General features: G+C 37.2%; 1 pseudogene; it reads right to left on the reverse strand.

The window, feature by feature from the left end:
- Positions 1-9,355: 9,355 nt before the first annotated feature.
- On the reverse strand, positions 9,356-9,455 carry LOC113314575 (annotated as a pseudogene).
- Positions 9,456-24,842: the final 15,387 nt, after the last annotated feature.

The raw sequence follows: 24,842 nt of genomic DNA on the forward strand, positions 1-24,842 counted from the left end.
CGATTATCTTTTGATGCCGCAACTTACCAATTGTTTTCTAATATATAAAGTGAAAAATACTAGAACCCCCTATTATATGGGTTCAACATATACAAGTCCCACTAAATGGATCCTCCACTATCAACTCCACACTTTCCATTTTTGATATTTCTAGGCCCAGTTTTTTTTTTGGGGGGGTCTGGTTTTGAATTTTCACGGATTGCTGACGTCATCAGGATTTTTAATAAAAGTGAAAATACCATAATTACCCTCCAGTATTTAAAGTTGTTTTATACGGTAACAGAAACAGAAAATCAAATCAAATTAGTTTTCAGCTCTCTATTCTCTCTGCTCTCGTTGATTTTTTCTTCAGAAACAGAATTAGATTTTTTCTTCACACGAAATTGTTGCATTGAAGAACAAGAGTTCGTTAGTCTGTTGTTGTGTTGAAGAGGAGACGAAGAACAAGGATTCATTGTTGCTTTTTCTCAATTTATTGATGTTATTCAGTGGATTTCAGATCTGACGAGTTTGAGACGATGTATTGAAGAACAACAAATAGGTTTGTATCAGTTTTATCTTCTGTTTGTATCGAATAGGTTTGATTCATTACTTTTTCTGATTGATTGTTTGATTTCTATCTTCTACTGATTTTTGGATTTTTTTTGTTTCGATTTTATTGAGTCTGAGAAGAAGAAGAAGACAGTTTGGAATAGAGAAATCAACGTAGGTACGAATTGTGATTTCGATCTAGTTTTCAATTCAATTGATTTTGATTGTTACAAGGGAATTGCGATCTAGTTTTTTCACTTTTTTATTTGGTTTTGATACTGAGTATGTTTTTGTTGATGCTTACACAGGTTTGGTTGATACCGAGAAGAGGAATAGTAAGAACATTGTTTCAGAAGTAAGAAAACAATCAATCTAGGTAAGAATTTTATTTTGTTTTTGATTTCAGATCTGTTTTCAAAAAAAATTTTGAATTATTTGTTCTTCTTGCATGTCCGATCTGTTAATTTTTGTTGATACTGAGAGGAGTATGAAGAAACAATTTTGTTTCAGTAGAACAACTTCAATTTGATTTGTTAGACATGTTGTTGTTTTTTTTTGTTACAGTATGTGTAACTTTAGGTTACACATATATATCATGTTGTATTTTTAAGCATGTGTAAGGAAGGTGCAGATGTTTTTTAGTTGCAGCATGTGTAATTTTAGTTTACACATATATATCCTGTTTGTATTTTAAGCATGTGTGAGGAAGAAGCAGATGTTTTTTAGTTGTAGCATGTGTAATTTTAGTTTACACATATATATCATGTTGTATTTTAAGCATGTGTAAGTTGAAGTTACATATATATGTCCTGTAACAGGTTTATGTGTAAATAGTTGTATCATCTGTATCTTTTACTCATATTTAGCTTGCCGCATAGAATATACTTCTCACGAGGGGGCAACGCTCCCGAGTGAATTGCGTTCGTTTTAAAATTGTGATATTGTTATTGCGTGTTTGATATTTTTCAGGTTGTCATGGATCATGTTAGTTGCATTGCTGTTGTTCGCTACTCTTCAGATTTTATTACCCTGCGTGTTAATACTGATATCAAACTTGAAGTGTTTAAGGAACAAGTTTGCAGGGAATGGAAGCAATTTACTCCAATTGGTATTACTTTCTTCTTCCGAGAAAGTGGGAAAGATTTTCCGCTTGACTGTGATTTTTCGTTGCAAGCTCTTATATCCATCACAAATAGTAAACAGAAGACCAGTGTTGATATTTTCTTGCAAAATGTTCCTCGTGTGGCCTCTTCCTCCAGCTCTAGGGCAGATTCTTCTATTTCTAATGGGTCTAGTAGTACGTCTTCGTCCAGCCACAATCTTACTGTTGCAATGTATTTGGAAGATAAAAGAAAGCCTGCGAAACCTTTGTTATCGGATGGTTGACCCAGGGTTCTTGGTGAAATTGGTCATGTGTTTGTTGTAGGAGTTACGCAAGTCAGGGTTGCTTTCACCAAGTATCGTCTTCGCACTGGTTTCCAAATGATTGTAACTCACTATGAGCGTTCTAGGTTCACGACGAAGTGTGCAGATGAAAAATGCGGCTGGAAATTCCATGCAACTTCTATCGATGAAAGGAACGAAATGTTTCAGGTAGGTTTTCCGTGTTCTGTCATCTAATGCTTAGTATATGTTATGTTTTGTTATAGTATGTGTAACTTTGGTTTACACATGATGTTTTTTGCATCATATTGTGTTTTGGTTGAATTGTTTATATTTTGTATGAACCTCTTCAGGTCAAGTCTTATAACCCTGAGCACATTTGTGGTGCAGGTGAGCGCAACTTGAACCAAACTTACTCCACCAGCTTCTCGTCTAGTTTGATTGAGGAAGAAGTTCGCAAAAATCCTCACAAGAAGCCCAAGCAAATTTCTGCTGATTTCCAGACCAACTATGGGATTAATATGGAGTACTATCAGGCATATAATGCTAGGAAAAGGTTTATGAGACGATTTATGGCGACGATGTCAAGTCCTACTCGCACTTGGTATGGTATATTGATGCTATAAGGGAAACCAACCCTGGTACTGTGATAAAGTTTGAACGTGAAAATAAACAGTTCCAACGGATTTTCATCGCATTTGTTGTATGCATCAAGGGGTACCGGTTTTGTCGTCCAATGGTATACTTGGATACTACTTTCCTTACTGGTACATTCAAAGGTTGCTTGATGGCAGCTACTGGGATCAATGGTGGTAAAGGTATGTTTTTTTATGTTTTTTTTTTTGAACAACTTCAGTTGACAAATAACTGAGAGTTACACATGTGTGTAACTCTCAGTTACACATTACTTTACTCAGTGTGTAACAAAGAAAATAACATATGTAACCTTAAGTTACATATTTGTTTTAGCATGTGTAACTTGTATTTACACATTGTTTTCTGTTTGTGTGAAACTTATTATTCTTTCGATTCTGCACAATTTTTTTTGTAGGATTTTTCCCCCTTGCTTTTGCACTAGTCGATTCTGAGACGATCAACAACTAAGAGTGGTTTTTAAGGAATTTGACTGAAGTTGTTGGTGATGGGAGGCCAATCACCTTCCTTTCGGATCTCCATGAAGGACTCTTACAGGGTGTTCCACTTGTTTATCCAGATGGGTTCCACATCTTCTGCTACTATCATTTGACAAAAAATGTACCCATCACTGCAACAGATCCTAGGTACTCGCTTGTGATGGACCATTTCCGAGAGGCGACATACTCACTCTCACCTGAAAACCATGCGAAAGCCATGCAGAAGATTAGAGACTTGAATTGCGATTGGGTGGATGATTAAATCGAGACAATCCCATCTGAAGCATATGCGAATGCCTATTTCAAATGTTGCCTATTTCTTGATTAGGTTAATTGAGTGTGTGTGTGTGTTTTGCTGTTTTGTTGTCTTTTTATTTCATGTTTTGTCACTTTATGTATTCATGAGTTTTTTTTCTGCTTTTCAGATTAGGAGGAAAATAATGTGTTTGATGGCAGAGCGTCGTGAAATTGGTGCTAATATGATGACTCCATTAACCCCTGAGCATGAAGAAAAGGTTGTGGCTCTTCAAGATGAAGGTTTGGCTTGGGAAGTATTGGTTGCTAGTCCTACCATGTTTGAAGTTTTTAGCGAAAGATCTCACATGGTGGACCTCGAACACCAGACTTGCACCTATCAAAGGTTTGGTTTCTTATGCTTTTTCTTCTCTCTGTATGTTCATTTTTTTTAGAATGTGTATCTTCCAGTTACATTAGATATATGCATGTCTAAATAGTAGTTACACATCTATTTTGCAAGTGTAACTTAAAGATACACATCCTGTATATGCACTTGTAACTAGCTAATTTTGAGTGTTTTATGATTTGTATGTGCAACTAACTAATTTTTTGATTATTTTTGTTTTCTTCCAGGTGGCGCGTATATGGTTTTCCTTGTGCTCATGCTCTTGCATCCATACGCAATATTAAACGTGAGGCTATTGATTTCATTTCACCGTATTTTACAAGCGACTATTTTAGGAAGACTTGTATGCATGCCATCCAGCCGATTCCCAACTACAACAGGCCTGTTGAATATCATCCAGACGACACTGTCAACCCGCCTACCATGAAGAAGCAACCAGGTAGACCACTTGGGAAAATGATTATAAGTAAAGGTGAGAAGAAGGTGAAGAGGAAAGTTCGTTGCAGCAATTGCAAGGAAACAGGTCACAACAAGGCAGGTTGCAGGAATCCTCGGAAGTTCACACTCCACTAGCTTTAGCCTACCAAAGTTCATTTCTGCAAGTAATGATTTGATGTGTGGATTCTTATTTGTCTTGGATTATATGTTTTTTAGTTTTCTTCATTTCGGTTCTCACGGACCAAACGTTTTTATTTTTCTGCAACGTTGATTATGTGTAAGGATCTTTTATTCAGATTTTATATTTTGTCAGTTCACAGTTGAAATGCATTTTACTCTATTTTTGATTTATTTATGTACGTCTGATCAGTGGTCAAAATGCTTGTGTAAATTTAGTTTACACTCAAATATGGATGTGTAACCAGAAGTTACACTATTGTGAATGCATGTGTAACATTAGCTTACACATGATAAATGCTGGTGTAACTTTATTTTATTTTGATTTATTGGGTAAGTCTGATCAATGGCTTGTGTAACTTCAGTTTACGCTCAAATATATGGATGTGTAACCAAAAGTTATGCATATGTAAACTCTGGTTACACCTTCTGCATCAAGTTAAGATGTGTAGTTACTTAACCTGTTGTGTACTTTCTGAAACCTGTACACACAGCAGTAGAAGTTCTAACGAGATAAAAGTTTTTAATTCAAAGAATTTCAATCCAAAAATATTTTCAAAACCAAGAACTGCTAAAACTACTAACTGATGAAATTTAAAAGTTTCTAACAACATATTTTCCAAGTCTAACATCTGCTTGTGGCTAACAACATATTTACGAGTATAAAGTTTTTTCTAATCCTAATGACTGCTTTACACATCTCTGGATGGATCCGAAAGAATCTTGTATAGCATGCTTCCTCTCATGCGGTTCAGCTTGTCAGTCCACCATAACATCATACTTGAGCTTAATTTTTTGTCAAGTGGTTTATTCTTCATCCTGATCTTCATGTAAGTGCATACACATGGAAGACAGTCAGGAATTGAACCTTGTGGGGGCGAAGGGAGATTCTTGGCATTTTCATTCATCCCAAGAGCATAAGGACACAAGAGTCTCAGTTCAGTAGTAATTTCAAATGCATATTTCTTGGCTTGAACAAGGTGTTCACCCTTGAGTTCCTTAACGTTTGACGAGTTTATGTAGGACCAAGCATTAGATCTCCTCAAGTCATACTCCAGAAGTGTGAAGTGTGTGTTGTTGTTGCACATTGGGACGAAAAGTCTGACTGCGTCGTTCTTGTACTTGACATACTCCTTCGCAAGCTTTGGAATCCAAAATCTCTTGAATTCTCCGTAATCGTTCAAGTAAGAGGCCTGCAAAAACCATTTGGAATGTCAAACTCACATTTTTAATCAAAAGTTACAAATGAACAAGTGATTATGTAAACAGAAGTTACACATAGGGCCTTGGGTTTTACACTGGAAAAATAAGGATGTGTAACTTCAGACTACACATTATAAATGGTTGTGTAACTTCAGATTACACATTATAAATGGTTTTCGACATTAAAAAATCTCGAGTATGTTATCATAATCTTACCACATACACTACACATTATAAATGCAATAAGATTTTAAATATATTGAAGTACTTACGTATGCTTTTGGCGACAGGAATAACGCTTTGTCATACTTGTTGTTAGAGTTCATCTTTGTCTTCAATCTAATGTAGAAGTCAATGAATTCTGACTCCAAGTAGGATTCTTTCTTGGTAAGATGTAGCATTAGTTCTCCATATATATCAAACATCTGGTTACCATCTTCATCGCATTCCATCCAAGCAATGTCTCTGCATTACAAAGAAGTAAACTATTATCAATCAAGATAACACAATCAAGTAGTAAAATACAACAATCGATAAAAGAATCAAGCCTACTTGGAGTCAAGCTACTTACGTTTTCGGATGAGTATTGAAATATTCAAGCACTATCTTCTTTTTCTCGCCTTCCATCCTTTCGATAATGATAGACGCATTTATGTGTCTAATTTGTCCTCAATGTTTCGTATTGTTGGTACTCGTTTTCATCCTTATTATGGTGTTTTGTGTATTTTTAGGTATTTTTGGAAAATAAATATTGTTGGAAAAATCGGCTCGAAAAATCACTCGGAACACCCCCGGAGGACACTTGCTATACGCAGCCCAGATTTGGTTAAGGGGCACCCCAAAAGGCAGTTGCTATTCGCACCCTACAACTGGTTAGGGGGAGACCATCTTCTTCGTTTGAAAATTAAATTTGGCGGGAAAAAGAAGCACTGAAACTGGATGAAGTTTCGATCGAAATTTGAAGCAGTTCTGGGTAGACTAAAGGGTTGAAACTTAATAGGTAGTTGTGATATGTCCTAACAAAGCTGGTATAGGTGTTTGTTTCGACCCAGTTTGGCTGGAATTGCCGTGGTGAATAAAAAAGGGAGTACGTGGCCGGAAAACTCCATCACGGAATTACAACAAATTGAAACGTGTACTGCTCGTGTTTGGATGGAGTTTGGACTCTGTAGAGGCGTGTAGAAGGAAAATAAGGAAGGTTGGACAGTTGCAGATGCTCGGATGAAGAAAAAAATATCCGGAGAATATTTTTTATTTGCTGCCGAATAATAGAGAATTTGTGGTATTTAACTCGATATTCGAGGGGGATGTTGAGTATAAATAGGCTGCTGGGATATCATAGAATGGGGACGGAGAGATTGGGAGAAGTTTAGAGCACCACAGATCCAAAAAAATCGAATTTGCAGAGAGACCACCTGCTGCTGCCATTGAAGAACACTGAAGAACACGAAGAACAGACTCGCTACAACCGTCGTTTTTAAATAGTATCAGCGACTCATACTGTGGGTCGCAGATCAGAGACAGACTTAAAAACCGCAACAGTACAATAACGGCTCTTTGTAACGGCTTTTGCAATAGTTATAAGCATTGCAAACCCGATTTTTATTATAATTCTCCCTTATTCATCATTTGTAACCCTTTGAGCATAAACGAAATCAACTTTTGAGCGTGTTTCCAACATGATGAGCGGATAATTCTCTCGTAACCAAGGCAATGGATGAAGCTATTCACACATGAACAATGGGTAACTATTTCATTTTCTCTAATATTTAATTATAATTCACTCAATCACTGCTTTTGCAGAGTTCTTAAAAGTTTACATAATTTTCTTCATTAGTTGTGATTCAATTAGATAGGTTATGCTTTGGTTAGATAATCTATGCTTAAGGGATACAATTAATTTTTGAGAATATGTTTGATTATTTATGGATTAAGAAATAAAGGATTAAAAGGATAATTAGAGTTATGAAATATTTGACATCATTCATGTGTAATAGTGGATTCTAGTGTCTTGGTTATTTTCCAATCACTTGAAATCAATTTTGAGCTAAGTTTTCTATATTTTTAAGTTCCATTAAGTCTAGAATTCATTGCCTTCACAAGCCTCAACGAACTCTTTACCACAACATATTTGAGATAACATCAATTTTTGGCGCCGCCGACGCGGGCTTGTCTTTAGGATAGAGTTTTTAGATTTATTTTATTTTTTATTTTTTTTTGTTCTTCTTTACGTTTTTGGGTTTTTGTCTTTTCCTTTCATATTTTGGGAATTTGGAGCGAAAGAAATTTTTGCCAAAGCTTTTGGCGAATATTTAAAGACTTGAAGTAAAAGGCAAAGCGAAAGGAGCTAAAGAAGAAGATTTTTTTTTTATTTTATAGAAAAAGAGAGAGAAAAAAAGAGAGTGTTATTTTATTAGATTGTATTAGGAATTCTTTTTATTTTGTATTTTTCTTTTTCTTTTTGCACTTTATTTTTTTGGACCTTTCTTTTGGACTTTGGACATTATTTTTTTTTTTTAAACCCTACGGAAGGGTAGATTAAATATTAAACTGTTTGCAGAGAAGGACGGTGATTACGATATCACCTCGTCCCCTCGGGTTCGTACACAACATAGGAGTTGTGGCCCGAGTCGACGACAAAGGTTCATCCCCCGTCTGGAACGGGAGGTAAGTTTGTCGAAACACTCGTGAATCCCCTGCCAGCGAGTTACTGTATTCCTTCGTTTGCATATATGCTGAGGAACTGAAAACGGTTGTTTTAAATTCCTAGTAAAGGTCAAGGACTGGCCATACAAGATAAGGGTTCGGATTTCATCACCGTTCTCTTCTTGCCCTCCTTAGGAAAACGAAACCAAACGCGAACCTAAGCTTTAAAATTTGGAATAGAACGAGACCTATAGGGTAACGAGCTTAGTAGGAAAGTCGTTCGAAAAATATTGGTTACTCTTTTAGCATACTTCGAAGTTCATGATGGTCTCTGTGAGTTGAATGCGTGACTGCGCCGCCTTGTGATAGCGGTGAGGCCTTGGGTATCAAAGCTCCACTGAGCTTCCCTCGCCTCAATTCAACTTACTTTGACTCGGATTGACTCCAGAGGGGTTTGCTTAAATTGTAACGAATTCCCTTTCGGAGGATTAGAAGCTGGTCTAGAAACAATCTAAGTGGAGCCATCATGCTTTTTGTTTGCTAGAATTCAGTAGGTTTGCTGTGGTGGAGTCAGGCTTGTTTGTGTTTGCATAGAACTTCCCTTCCCTTTTAGGGATTTTCTTTTTAGTTTTGTTTTTCTAGTGTATGCCCGAGGTAGAATGGGCTTGGAAAAGAAACACTCTAGGTCGTCTGATTAGTGATAAACCTAGTAGTTCTTCTTGTGAAGGCGGGGAGATCGAAGACTCTTCTTTAGAGAGCCCCGTTTTTGGAAACTTCAGTTTTGAGAATCTGCTTCTTTGTGAAGAAATTACTCCTAGTCCTTCGGTAGTGCCAGAAATGGCAACTTTAAAAGCTTTATTGAACCCAACTAGGACCTCTCGTCCGTCTTGTATCAAGTTAGCTGAAACCGAGGCAAATTATGAACTCAAACCTGGGACTTTACAGATGCTCCCAACCTTTTTAGGAAAAGAGAATGAGAACCCCTATTTTCATGTTAGGGAATTTGAGGAAGTATGTAGTAGTCTGAAAATTTAAAACTTTAGTGATGATGCACTGAAACTTAGGTTATTCCCCTTTTCCTTAAAAGATAAAGTCAAATCTTGGTTGTATAGTTTGGATTCTGAGTCAATTGAAACCTATGAACAACTTACATATGCCTTTATACATAAGTTGTTCCCAAGGCACAAAACATCATCTATTAGGACACAAATTTGTACTTTTGCTCAACAAGAGGGAGAATATTTATATAGGTATTTAGAAAGGTTCAATGACTTAATATATCAATGTCCTCATCATGGTTTAGAGAAGGTTAGGTTAGTTCAGATCCTCTACGAGGGTTTAGACTATTCAACAACGACCATGGTTGAGTCCTTATGCACAGGTGGGTTTGAAAATAAAATTGTTGATGAGGCGATGAAATTTTTGAATGAAATCGCCAATAAGACCCAACAATGGGAAAATAATAGGGAACCCCAGAAAACAATTCTTCTAAGTAGAGGAAATGTCAATAGGGTAGAAGGATCTTATGAGTCAGATGCTAAAATAGCAGCCATAACCAAAAGGTTAGAAGCCTTAGAATTAGGTCATTCTAGTGTTACTAGTGGTAGAATAGAGCCTTTTTGGGAAGGACATACTGTTGAAGAGCAAGCCAATGCTCTTTATAACAACACTAGATTCGATAACCGTCAGAAGTTTGACCCTTATTCAGAAACCTATAACCCTGGCTAGAGAAACCATCCCAACCTTTCTTGGTCTAAGGGCCAGAATCAAGGTCAGTCTAGTAACTCTCAAGCTCCCCCAGGTTTTGGCTATCCTAAGAATCCTTCAGCCCCGGCACAGTTTCAGAACCCTTCGGATAAGAAGATTATGAGTTTAGAAGAGTCTCTTGCTTTGTTAACTCGTAACACTATGCAGTTTCAGCAATCTGTTGCTCAAGGTGTAGAAGAAAATAAGAGAATAGGTCAGGCTAACTCTCAGGCTATTTCCGAGTTGAAAACCCAGGTTAGTCATATAAATGAGTCTTTAAGAGAAAGAGGTAAGTTTCCTAGTCAAACTCAACCAAACCTTAGAGGAATTAATGAAATAGGTGAAAGACCATCTGATCATGTAAATGCTATTAAAACCCTTAGGAGTGGTAGAGAGATAGACAACAAGGTTTCCATGCCTAATAGTGAACATGCTGTAGTTCACCCTTCTGAGCCAGAGAATGAGAAAACTGATAGAGTCTCCAAAGAGACCAATGAGGGTCCTGTTGAGCCCGACTTTGTTCCCAGAGCCCCGTTTCCCCGGCTGCTAGTTCCGACTAAGAGGGAGTCCAACTTTAATGATATATTAGAGGTTTTTAAGCAGGTTACTATCAACCTACCATTGTTGGATGCGATTAAGCAGATTCCGGCTTATGCCAAGTTCCTTAAGGACTTGTGTACACGAAAGCGTAAGCTTAGTGTCCAAAAGAAAGCCTTCCTAGCTAGTCACGTGAGTTCCATTATTCAGAATACCACTACTCCTAAGTATAAAGACCCAGGGTCCCCTACCATTTCTTGCACAATAGGTAAACACCGTGTTGAGAAAGCTTTGCTTGACTTAGGAGCCAGTGTAAATTTACTTCCATACCATGTGTACCTTAAGCTAAGACTTGGTGAGATGAAACCTACCCAGATGACACTCCAGTTAGCTGATAGGTCCGTTGAAATTCCTCGTGGTGTGATCGAGGATGTTCTTATTGAGGTCGACAAGTTTATTTATCCAGTGGATTTTGTTATCCTAGATACCCAACCTGTCCCTGACCCAGAGAACCAGATACCAGTGATTTTAGGTCGCCCATTTTTAGCAACATCCAATGTGATCATTAACTGTCAAACTGGTATTATGAATTTGTCTTTTGGTAATATGACTATTGAGCTGAACATCTTTCACATTAGTAAGCTACCCCATGAACTGGACGACTCGAGCGTAGAAGAGGTGAACATTATAGGCACCTTAGTAGATGAGTCATTACCGAACACTTTGATAGAAGATCCATTAGAGAAATGCCTAGCTCACTTTAGGATTGATTTTGATGATGATGATGTGATTAATGAGGTGAATACTTTGTTAGATTCAACCCCTTTGTTAGACACTAGTAATGGATGGAAATAAGTTCGAACCTTTACCCGTTACCGAGTCTACCCTAGTTCCTTCGTTGGAAAAGCCTCCCAAGTTGGACCTTAAACCATTACCAGATACCCTGAAGTATGTGTTTTTAGGCCCCTCTGAAACTTTACCTGTGATTATAGCATCCGACTTGGATAGTGATCAGCAAAGTAGGCTAGTGACTGTCATTCAGAATAACAAGGAAACTTTAGGGTGGACCATAGCAGACATTAAGGGTATAAGTCCTATTGATTGTATGCATCATATCTATTTAGAGAGTGACACCAAACCTTCTAGGGAGATGCAACGTCGACTGAACCCTAATATGAAATAAGTTGTTCGAACCGAGGTTCTGAAGCTGTTAGATGCAGGCATTATCTACCCCATTTCAGACAGTAAGTGGGTCAGCCCCGTTCAGGTTGTTCCCAAGAAATCCGGTATTACTGTAGTCCAGAATGATAACAATGAGTTAATCTCAACCCGAATGACCACGAGTTGGCGTGTCTGTATTGACTATAGAAAATTGAACAAGGTCACTAGTATGGACCACTTTCCCCTTCCCTTCATCGACCAAATGCTATAGAGATTAGCTGGACGTAGCCATTATTGCTTTTTAGATGGATATTGCGGTTATAATCAGGTTCCTATTTCCCCAGAAGACCAAGAGAAAACCACTTTTACCTGTCCCTTTGGTACCTTTGCGTATAGACGCATGCCTTTCGGCCTATGTAATGCCCCTGCGACCTTTCAACGTTGTATGATGAGCATATTTTCTGACATGGTAGAACGGTTCTTAGAGGTCTTTATGGATGATTTTTCAGTGTTTGGTTCGTCTTTCGATGAGTGCTTGCATCATTTGTCATTAGTTTTGACTAGGTGTAAGGAAAAGAATTTAGTGCTTAATTGGGAGAAATGTCACTTCATGGTTCGTTCAGGAATTGTTCTAGGGCATATCGTATCTTCAAAGGGTATAGAGGTAGATAGAGCCAAAGTTGACCTTATTAAAACTTACCGGTCCCAAAAACCGTAAAAGGTATTAGGTCATTCTTAGGGCATGCTGGTTTTTATCGTCGATTCATTAAGGATTTTAGCTTATTTCTAGACCTCTTTGCAATTTGCTTGCAAAAGATGTTAAGTTTGTCTTTGATGATGCTTGTTTAGAGGCTTTCGAGAAGCTTAAAACTTTACTCACTACCGCCCCATAGTCCAGGCACCCATGGAACCTACCCTTTGAAATCATGTGCGATGCTTCAGATTATGCTATTGGTGTTGTGCTAGGTCAGCGAAAACAAGTTACTTCATGTAATTTACTATGCTAGCAAAACTCTGAATGATGCCCAGTTGAACTATACCACTACGGAGAAGGAACTGTTAGCCATTGTGTTTGCCTTAGACAAGTTTAGACCCTATCTCTTAGGTTCTAAGATCGTAATATATACTGATCATGCTGCTTTGAAATATCTTTTGTCTAAGAAGGATACGAAACCTAGATTGATTAGGTGGATCCTGTTGTTACAAGAGTTTTCTCCGGACATTAGAGACAAAAAGGGTGCAGAAAATGTAGTAGCAGACCACTTGTCTAGACTTGTTGTGGATACCCTTAATGATTCCCTTCCTATAAGGGACAGCTTTCCTGATGAACAATTGTTCTTTGTTACCCAATTACCTTGGTATGCGAATATAGTGAACTATCTTGTTACTGGTCGAATGCCCCAACATTGGGGTAAACAAGAGCGTTCTAGATTTTTAGCTGAGGTTAAGCACTTCTTTTGGGATGATCCTTATTTGTTTAAGTATTGTCCAGACCAGATTATTAGGAGATGTATACCTGAGAGTGACCAGTCCAGTATTATTTCCTTTTGTCATGATCATGCGTGTGGGGGTCACTTTAGTGCTAAGAAGACTGCTGCTAAGATATTGCAGTGTGGATTCTATTGGCCTTCGTTGTTTAAAGACTCCCACAGTTACTGTGTTACTTGTGAACGTTGCCAGAAATTAGGAACCATTTCCCGTAGGAACATGATGCCCTTGAACCCTATTTTAGTTGTCGAGGTCTTTGATGTGTGGGGTATTGACTTTATGGGTCCGTTTCCTAATTCTTTTGGTAACCTATACATCCTTGTCGTGTAGACTATGTCTCTAAGTGGATTGAGGCGGTTGCGTGTAAAACCAATGACCATAGGGTTGTGATTGATTTCTTGAAAAATAATATTCTTACACGTTTTGGTACACCGCGAGCTATAATTAGTGATGGTGGGTCGCACTTTTGTAATGGACCTTTTAGGCTTTTGATGAAGAAATATGGTATTACACATAAGGTAGCTACCCCGTATCATCCACAGACTAGTGGTCAGGTTGAGGTTTCCAATAGGGAGATAAAACGTATATTAGAGAAAACAGTTAATCCTAATCGGAAAGACTGGTCGTCTAGGCTTACTGATGCCTTATGGGCTTACCGTACTGCGTTTAAGACCCCCATTGGAATGTCGCCTTATCGGCTTGTGTATGGCAAGGCATGTCATTTACCTGTCGAGTTAGAACATAGAGCTTATTGGGCTGTTAAGCAGCTAAACTTTTCTCTTGACAAGGCAGGAGCCCATAGGAAACTCCAGCTCAATGAGTTGGACGAGATTCGTATTGATGCTTACGATAGTGCGAAGGAGTATAAGAACAAAATGAAACTTGTGCATGATAGAAATATTTTAAGGAAGTCATTTTCTCCAGGTCAAAAAGTTCTTCTGTATGATACCCGCTTGCATCTTTTCCCTGGGAAGTTACGTTCTCGGTGGACGGGTCCTTTTATTGTTCGCACTGTCTTTCCTCATGGAGCTGTTGAGATCGAGACACCGGATGGTAGTAGTTCTTCGAAGGTTAACGGTCAGAGATTGAAACCCTTTTTAGAGCCTTTCCTACAGGTGATGTTGAGGAGGTCCCTCTGGAGGACCCTGTTTACCCTTGATTGACCATCGAGGCGATTGTATGTTGTATATTAGTTTTTGATTTTCTCTTCACCCAGGTACTATCTTTCCACTTCTCTCTCGTTCCTCATTTTTACTTTTGGTATTGCTCTTTCATTAGAAACATTGAGGACAATGTTAGATTTAAGTTTGGGGGTGGGGAAGAACTTTTTAGTTGCACTTTTGAAACTTCTAGCGTCACATGGTATCCGGTTAGCTAAGTTTACATACTGTTTCTCACCGAAAAGATAGAAATTGGAATGCTAGGGATAACAACCTTTTGAGACATTAGAGAAAAAGACATTGAGATCCTTGAAATTCAGGAGAGAACTTGTTCCTTTTAGAGGGTAACCGTGATGGACCTAACCATACATGATGGAAAGGCAAGTAGGTCAGGAAATGCCAGAAAGACAAAGCAACCTCACAATGTAGTCTTAGTTACTGGATTGCGACTCTCTCTCAGTAGAAACTTATCATCATCAACAAGCGGAGCGACATCAAAATCTATGAAGAAAGTTGAAGACGTTTTAGGTTTAGAAGCAACAATAGAGAATAATTCAAAAATCAAAGTTGAAGTTATAAGAGCAAATGATATAAGTTGTTAGAATCCATGATACCAAGACATCACAAGTTGCGAAGATCCAAGTTTTGAAAGTCCTTCTCTCATGGCCATGTAAATTGTTGTCTTGTAATTTTTGTTTCAAAAAAAAAAAAAAAATGAAAAAAAAAAAATGAAAAATGAAAAAAATCATCGTTACGTTTTGTTCAATAAGGCCAAAGGGAAGTAGAAATTTATAAGTCAAGCAAGAAATCGAAGAGAAGAGTTAATTGTCAAGGTTCTATGAGGTTCGATAGTTTATCATCAACAGTTGAAGACCGAAGAAGACGTTGTTTCTACTGAGCACTATGAGAGAATCAAAGAAAGATACATTTGGTTGCTTTGTTAGTCCGCTTTCAATCTGGCACAAGATCTTTCTAGCACTGGTTTAACTCATCACACGTAATTAGTCCAGCTGTGTAGCAGATGTCCCTCTCATCTTTATCTCTCTCCTAATCTTATCCAGCTGTAAAGCAGCGGACGCATCTTACAATGTTTATCTAGCTGTGTATCGGATATCTCTTTATCTAGCAGTGTTGCGGATGTGTCTCCCTTTTCTTCAGTCAGCTTTAGAGCTGACACCTTTAATTTCTCTGGCATTCTAGTTACTTGGAGATAGGTTGAGAATATGTATGTCCTCATATCTCTTTGGATACTTGTGATCAATTAGAAGTAATGATTTTGTGGGTACACCTCTGGTAAACCCTCCCGAGATTAACTCGGTTTTATTTATTTTTTTATTAGTTTTGCTCGAGGACTAGCAAATAATAAGTTTGGGGGTATTTGATAGACGCATTTATGTGTCTAATTTGTCCTCAATGTTTCGTATTGTTGGTACTCATTTTCGTCCTTATTATGGTGTTTTGTGTATTTTTAGGTATTTTTGGAAAATAAATATTGTTGGAAAAATCGGCTCGAAAAATCACTCGGAACACCCCCGGAGGACACTTGCTATACGGAGCCCAGATTTGGTTAAGGGGCACCTCAATTACTAAGGGGCACCCCAAAAGGCAGCTGTTATTCGCACCCTACAGCTGGTTAGGGGGACACCATCTTCTTCGTTTGAAAATTAAATTTGGCGGGAAAAAGAAGCACTGAAACTGGATGAAGTTTCGATCGAAATTTGAAGCAGTTCTGGGTAGACTAAAGGGTTGAAACTTAATGGGTAGTTGTGATATGTCCTAACAAAGCTGGTATGGGTGTTTGTTTCAACCCAGTTTGGCTGGAATTGCCGTGGTGAAGAAAACAGGGAGTACGTGGCCGGAAAACTCCATCACGGAATTACAACAAATTGAAACGTGTACTGCTCGTGTTTGGATGGAGTTTGGACTCTGTAGAGGCGTGTAGAAGGAAAATAAGGAAGGTTGGACAGTTGCAGATGCTCGGATGAAGAAAAAAATATCCGGAGAATATTTTTTATTTGCTGCCGAATAATAGAGAATTTGTGGTATTTAACTCGAGATTCGAGGGGGCTGTTGAGTATAAATAGGCTGCTGGGATATCATAGAATGGGGACGGAGAGATTGGGAGAAGTTTAGAGCACCACAGAGCCAAAAAAATTGAATTTGCAGAGAGACCACCTGCTGTTGCTGCTGCCATTGAAGAACACTGAAGAACACGAAGAACAGACTCGCCACAACCGTTGTTTTTAAACAGTATCAGCGACTCATACTGTGGGTCGCAGATCAGAGACGGACTTAAAAAACGCAACAGTACAATAACGACTCTTTGTAACGGCTTTTGCAATAGTTATAAGCATTGCAAACTCGATTTTTATTATAATTCTCCCTTATTCATCATTTGTAACCCTTTGAGCATAAACGAAATCAACTTTTGAGCGTGTTTCCAACATGATGAGGGCTAATTCTCTCGTAACCAAGGCAATGAATGAAGCTATTCACACATGAACAATGGGGTAACTATTTCATTTTCTTTAATATTTAATTATAATTCACTCAATCACTGCTTTTGCAAAGTTCTTAAAAGTTTACATAATTTTCTTCATTAGTTGTGATTCAATTAGATAGGTTATGCTTTGGTCAGATAATCTATGCTTAAGGGATACAATTAATTTTTGAGAATATGTTTGATTATTTGTGGATTAAGAAATAAAGGATTAAAAGGATAATTAGAGTTATGAAATATTTGACATCATTCATGTGTAATAGTGGATTCTAGTGTCTTGGTTATTTTCCAATCACTTGAAATCAATTTTGAGTTAAGTTTTCTATATTTTGAAGTTCCATTAAGTCTAGAATTCATTGCCTTCAAAATCCTCAACGAACTCTTTACTACAAAATATTTGAGATAACATCAGATAACTTCTGAACCTTTCACATCCTTTCTCATTGTTCCATCATATTCTTCAGCAACCTCAGCCATTCTTTCTTCTTCTACTTCTGGAACTGCGTCTATTCTTTCTTTTTCCACTTCTGTAACTGCGACCATTTCTTCTTCATTAGATGTCTTCTTAACCCTCTTTGAATTTCTTTGATATTATTTCAGATCTTGTGTTGGAATTTTTCTATTCCTCAGCACACGTTGTTGCATGAATGCTGGTTGGTTTTCGCTTATTGTCTTCGCATCTTCCTTCAGTAACTCTCCTACAGGTCTTGGAGTTTTATCTATTCCAAGGCTAAAAAAGTTATTCTGTGTTGTAGTTGCGCAAACAAATATAGGCAGAATCTCAGTAAAATTAGCACATGTATGTAACTTAAAGTTACACATGCCAAAATAATAATTTATTGTATCTAACTTCAAGTTACACATGCCTTTTACAATATGTAACTTGAAGTTACACTTCCATTTCAAACAAAACATATTGTATGTAACTTCAAGCTACACATGTCTTTTACAATGTGTAACTTGAAGTTACACTTCCATTACAAACAAAACATAGTATATGTCACTTCAAGCTACACATGCCTTTTACAATGTGTAAATTGAAGTTACACTTCCATTACAAACAAAACATAGAACGGAAGAGAATTCATACTAGTTGAGGTAGGTTCTGCATTCTCCGTCACTGCAGGTCCATGTTAAGTTTTGTTAATGTCGCTAACGATCTCATCTATCATTTCACTCACTTCAACATTCGGCATATCATCAGGGTTAGATCCTAGTTGCGGTGTTGTAGCACTTATCACCATGGAGTCCTCAAACTGTGTTGAAGCAGAACTGTCCCCAAAAGTTCCAGGAGTTGGCTGAGTTGGAGCAGTCATTACCGAACCGTCACCAACATTTGCAGGTGTTTCCTCATTGACTTTTGCAGTTACATCATCACCTGCGGCTTTTGTAGCTGCATCATCACCTGCCCCATTCCCAACTCCACCATCTGCAGCTTTCTTCTGCACCTCATCCGTAACAGGTGTCTCTTCAACATCTTTCTTCTGCTCCTCATCAACATTATTTGTAGGAGTGGGCTTTCCCTTTGAAACGGGCCTTTTTTTTGGTGGAGTCTTGCAAGTTGTCACACTCTTCAAACTTGAACTATATGTCCTAAGTGGTCTTTTGTGCCCCTCTGCAGCAGTTTGAGCTTGCAGAATTGTTCGCGTATTTCCAGCTGCAAGGCTCATACATGGAACTTCACAAGGATTGAAATGAAAATTAGGATGATGATGATGATGTTAAATTTTTTTAATAAAATTTCAAGAAGAATATATATCATGTGTAATCGACTGGCTTGGATAACTAACATGTGTAACTTCAAGTTACGCATGAATATGGCATGGATACCTAGTGTAACATGGAGTTAAACATGCATCTAACTTGTGTAACCAGAAGTTACACATGCATATAACATATGTAACTAGGGATTACACATCCATATGATTAGTTTACTCAACATTTATTAAGTCTAATCAAGTTAAAGAAACATATTAAAAATGAAGAACTACTTACATTCTTCATGGAAGGAAGTTTCCGCGTCATCTTTCTCTTTCTCTTGCTCAGTATTTTTCTCGGTCTCTTCTTCTTCATGCTCAGTACTTCCATCTCCTTGTTTCTCAGTCTCAACTAACTGTAACTCTTCTTCTTCATGCTCAGTAGTTTCATGCTCAGTACCTCCATGTCCGCATCTTCATATTGCATAAACTCTTCCTGGGTCACCTTGTAAGGATCAATACCCATTGCTTGTATAATTTGGAAACTAAAATTGTGAATCTTGAATTCTGCTGTTCCTGAAAGGTCCCCTTATGATATCCCTTCTCTGGCAATTGCATACACTGCTTTAAACATTGCTTGCTTTGCTTGCAGTTGCTCTTTCAGATGGCCATTCTCAATGGTTTGCGCTTTCAGCCAACTTTGCAGGTCGTCCTTGCTAGGTATCACTGTTGATATACCTAGCTGCTTCTCAAGCTGTGAAAACTCAGCCACAAAGCTAGGAGTTGGCTGCAATTAACAGATGGAGAGGTTAAAAAGAGATAGCAAAAACAGTTGAACATTCTAAATATACAAATTTTCAGTTGTATGTGTAACTTAAAGTTACATAAGCACATTTTATATGTGTAACCTATAGTTACATAAGCACATTTTATAGTTACACATATAAAATGTGTAACCTACAGTTACACATATAAAATGCATTCACTGGGACAATAGTACTTTAACAGCTTCTGACCCTTTCTGCTTCCAATCCTATGCATGCAAAATATACCAGCCAGCTTTTCCGGTGTAGACTCTATAATCTTATCATCACCAAACTTGAATGAACACGGTGTCTCACAATCCATGTCAAAGCAGTTCAAAAGCTTCAAGACGCCGTGTTTGTTGGTACTTATCTGTCTTGTTGTACTCGGTACAGCTGTATCATAGTCATCGTAATACATCATTACGAGTTCACCGTAAGCAGCTCTCCTAAGATATCTCTGAGCCCTATCAATCAGTCCTATAGGTTTTATCACCTTTACTAAATCCTTTACTGCATTCAACGACTGCCTTAGGTTTCCTGTACACATCACACACAAAAATAGCATGAGTCAGTATGTTGTGTACTTATCAAATACACTCATTTTTAACTGCAAAATGAAAATCATGTTACACACTATGTGTATTTTCCAAGTACACAAACTGAATCATTATATTCTGTGTTGTGTAACCTTAACTTACACATGCATATGAAGGTTTACAGGCGTCATTTTTTGATGTGTAACTATTATTTACAAACACAATACAGTCGTAGGTTATATTTTGCATGTGTAACTTTCTAGTTACATAGGCAATTGGCAAATCAGTGATGTTATTATGCATGTGTAACTTCTAGTTACACAGTCACTTGGCAAGTTAGTGGTTAGATTTTCAATGTGTAACTTATAGTTACACATGCATATGCATTACAAACATGAGATTCTAAATGTGTAACTTATAGTTACACAACCACTTTGCAAGTCATTCGTGACATCTTGAATGTGTAACTTACAGTTAAAAAGGCTCAATTGTATGTGTAACTACAAGTTACACACTCAGTATACAAACCACAACACAGTTGGTGGTGAGATTTTGAATTTGTAACTTAAAGTTACACATGCTCTATTTCTAAAGTTACATATGCTATATCATTTTGAATGTTTTTACTTACATTTTATCATCTCAAAACATACACCGCAACAGTAAACGACATCTTAAAGGGAAAGAATCATAATACCATTTATTGCAGCATCTTCTTCAGGTTGATTCCTTCTTCCTCTCGGCATTTTGAATGTAAATTAGTTTGATTATCTCCTGAATATGAATCTACAGTGCAAATTGTAAGAATACAAATCAATTTAATTTTAAATCATGAAACCTAAATTGCGAAACACTAATTTTCAAAAATAATCACAAAATCAAGAGATAAATGAAATCAAAACATCAATCAACTTACAGTTGATGTAGTAATTAAATCAGATTCAAAACCTCAGTTCAACTTACTGTTTCTAGGGTTTTGAAAACAGATTCAAAACCTCAGTTCGTCTTCTTCTTCTTCTTTCTTCGTCTTCTTCTTATTTCTTCGTCTTCAAAAAACAACGAATACACTGAGATTTAACACATCAAATACAGTTCGAAAACAAATCAAATTTAATGAGATTAAACAGATCGAAAAACAGATTTAATTACAATTACAAAAACAGATCGAAAAATAGTTACAAAAACAGATCGAAAAACATGTTAAACACGAAGAAGAAGAAAATATTAAACACGAAGAAGAAGATTTGAGCGAAATCTACCTGTTTTAGTTTTTCGTTTCTTCGATCTGCAAAAAAAAATTCTCTGAAACAAATTTCTCTGCACTTCTTTGAAGGTTTTCAACCGGCAGTTTTCTCAGGTGAGATTCGGTTTCTCTCTGTTGAAATGAAATGAATGTGTCGGTTTGATAGAAAACCTAGGTTAGATACTTATATAGTGAAAGTTATTCTGGTCATTTCAACCGAATTAAAATTTATTTTTAATTCAGGGCCTAGTAATAAAACTCTTTTAACTAGGGGCCTCATATTATGGGTTATCCATGGGTTGGGCTTAGCCTAATTTTCCCTTTAAAAATAGTGAAAAATACTAGAACCCCCTACTATATGGGTTCAACATATACAAGCCCCACTAAATGGATCCTCCACTATCAACTCCGCACTTTCCATTTTTGATATTTCTAGGCCGAGAACTTTTTTTTTTGGGGTCGGGTTTTGAATTTTCCCGGATTGCTGACGTCATCAGGATTTTTAATAAAAAGTGAAAATACCATAATTACCCTCCAGTGTTTAAAGTTGTTTTATACGGTAACAGAAACAGAAAATCAAATCAAATTAGTTTTCAGCTCTCTATTCTCTCTGCTCTCGTTGATTTTTTCTTCAGAAACAGAATTAGGTTTTTCTTCACACGAAATTGTTGCATTGAAGAACAAGAGTTCGTTAGTCTGTTGTTGTGTTGAAGAGGAGACGAAGAACAAGGATTCATTGTTGCTTTTTCTCAATTTATTGATGTTATTCAGTGGATTTCAGATCTGACGATTTTGAGACGATGCATTGAAGAACAACAAATAGGTTTGTATCAATTTTATCTTCTGTTGTATCGAATAGGTTTGATTCATTACTTTTTCTGATTGATTGTTTGATTTCTATCTTCTACTGATTTTTGGATTTTTGTTTTGTTTCGATTTTATTGAGTCTGAGAAGAAGAAGAAGACAGTTTGGAATAGAGAAATCAACGTAGGTACGAATTGTGATTTCGATCTAGTTATTAATTCAACTGATTTTGATTGTTACAAGGGAATTGCGATCTATTTTTTTCACTTTTTTTATTTGGTTTTGATACTGAGTATGTTTTTGTTGATGCTTACACAGGTTTGGTTGATACCGAGAAGAGGAAAAGTAAGAACATTGTTTTAGAAGTAAGAAAACAATCAATCTAGGTACGGATTTTATTTTGTTTTTGATTTCAGATATGTTAATTTTTGTTGATACTGAGAGGAGTATGAAGAAACAATTTTGTTTCAGTAGAACAACTTCAATTTGATTTGTTAGACATGATGTTTTTTTGTTACAGTATGTGTAACTTTAGGTTACACATATATATCATGTTGTATTTTTAAGCATGTGTAAGGAAGGTGCAGATGTTTTTTAGTTGTAGCATGTGTAATTTTAGTTTACACATATATATCTTGTTTGTATTTTAAGCATGTGTGAGGAAGAAGCAGATGTTTTTTAGTTGTAGCATGTGTAATTTTAGTTTACACGTATATATCCTGTTGTATTTTAAGCATGTGTAAGTTGAAGTTACGTATATATGTCCTGTAACAGGTTTATGTGTAAATAGTTGTATCAGCTATATCTTTTACTCATATTTTGCTTGCCGCATAGAATATACTTCTCACGAGGGGGCAACGCCCCCGAGTGAATTGCGTTCGTTTTAAAATTTTGATATTTTTATTGTGTGTTTGATATTTTTCAGGTTGTCATGGATCATGTTAGTTGCACTGCTGTTAGTTGCATTGTTGTTGTTCGCTACTCTTCAGATTTTATTACCCTGCGTGTTAATACTGGTATCAAACTTGAAGTGTTTAAGGAACAAGTTTGCAGGGAATGGAAGCAATTTAATCCACTTGGTATTACTTTCTTCTTCCGAGAAAGTGGGAAAGATTTTCCGCTTGACTGTGATTTTTCGTTGCAAGCTCTTATATCCATCACAAATAGTAAACAGAAGACCAGTGTTAATATTTTCTTGCAAAATGTTCCTCGTGTGGCCTCTTCCTCCAGCTCTAGGGCAGATTCTTCTATTTCTAATGGGTCTAGTAGTACGTCTTCCTCCAGAAACAATCTTACTGTTGCAATGTATTTGGAAGATAAAAGCAAGCCTGCGAAACCTTTATTATCGGATGGTTGGCCCAAGGTTCTTGGTGAAATTGGTCATGTGTTTGTTGAAGGAGTTATGCAAGTCAGGGTTGCTTTCACCAAGTATCGTCTTCGCACTGGTTTCCAAATGATTGTAACTCACAATGAGCGTTCTAGGTTCACGGCTAAGTGTGCAGATGAAAAATGCGGCTGGAAATTCCATGCAGATTCTATTGATGAAAGGAACGAAATGTTTCAGGTAGGTTTTCCGTGTTCTGTCATCTAATGCTTAGTATATGTTATGTTTTGTTACAGTATGTGTAACTTTGGTTTACACATAATGTTTTTTGCACCATATTGTGTTATGGTTGAATTGTTTATATTTTGTATGAACCTCTTCAGGTCAGGTCTTATAACCCTGAGCACATTTGTGGTGCTGGTGGGCGCAACTTGAACCAAACTTACTCCACCAGCTTCTCGTCTAGTTTGATTGAGGAAGAAGTTCGCAAAAATCCTCACAAGAAGCCCAAGCAAATTGCTGCTGATTTCCAGACCAACTATGAGATTAACATGGAGTACTATCAGGCATATAATGCAAGGGAAAAGGTTTATGAGACGATTTATGGCGACGATGTCAAGTCCTACTCGCACTTGGTATGGTATATTGATGATATAAGGGAAACCAGCCCTGGTAGTGTGATAAAGTTTGAACGTGAAAATAAACAGTTCCAACGGATTTTCACCGCATTTGCTGCATGCATCAAGGGGTACCGGTTTTGTCGTCCAATGGTATACTTGGATACTACTTTCCTTACTGGTACATTCAAAGGTTGCTTGATGGCAGCTACTGGGATCAATGGTGGTAAAGGTATGTTTTTTTATGTTTTTTTTTTTTTTGAACAACTTCAGTTGACAAATAACTGAGAGTTCCACATGTGTAACTCTGAGTTACACATTACTTTACTCAGTGTGTAACTAAGAAAATAGCATTTGTAACCTTAAGTTACATATTTGTTTTAGCATGTGTAACTTGTATTTACACATTGTTTTCTGTTTGTGTGAAACTTATTATTCTTTCGATTCTGCCAATTTTTTTTGTAAGATTTTTCCCCCTTGCTTTTGCACTAGTCGATTCTGAGACGATCAACAACTGGGAGTGTTTTTTAAGGAATTTGACTGAAGTTGTTGGTGATGGGAGTCCAATCACCTTCCTTTCGGATCGCCATGAAGGACTCTTGCAGGGTGTTCCACTTGTTTATCCAGATGGGTTCCACAACTTATGCTACTATCATTTGACGAAAAATATACCCATCACTGCAACAAATCCTAGGTACTCGCTTGTGATGGACCATTTCCGAGAGGAGACATACGCACTCTCACCTGAAAACCATGTGAAAGCCATACAGAAGATTAGAGACTTGAACTGCGATTGGGTGGCTGATTACATCGAGACAATCCCACCTGAAGCATATGCGAATGCCTATTTCAAAGGTTGTCGGTATGGACGAACATCTAGAACTCTACAGAATCAGTCAATAGTTGGGTTCTGGTTCATAAGAAGATGCCTGCATCTGATCTTCTTGATCAGGTTAATTGAGTGTGTGTGTGTGTTTTGCTGTTTTGTTGTCTTTTTATTTCATGTTTTGTCACCTTATGTATTCATGAGTTTTTTTTTGCTTTTCAGATTAGGAGGAAAATAATGTG

Source organism: Papaver somniferum, chromosome 9 (assembly GCF_003573695.1).
Source record: "Papaver somniferum cultivar HN1 chromosome 9, ASM357369v1, whole genome shotgun sequence".
Taxonomy (NCBI): Eukaryota; Viridiplantae; Streptophyta; class Magnoliopsida; order Ranunculales; family Papaveraceae; genus Papaver; species Papaver somniferum.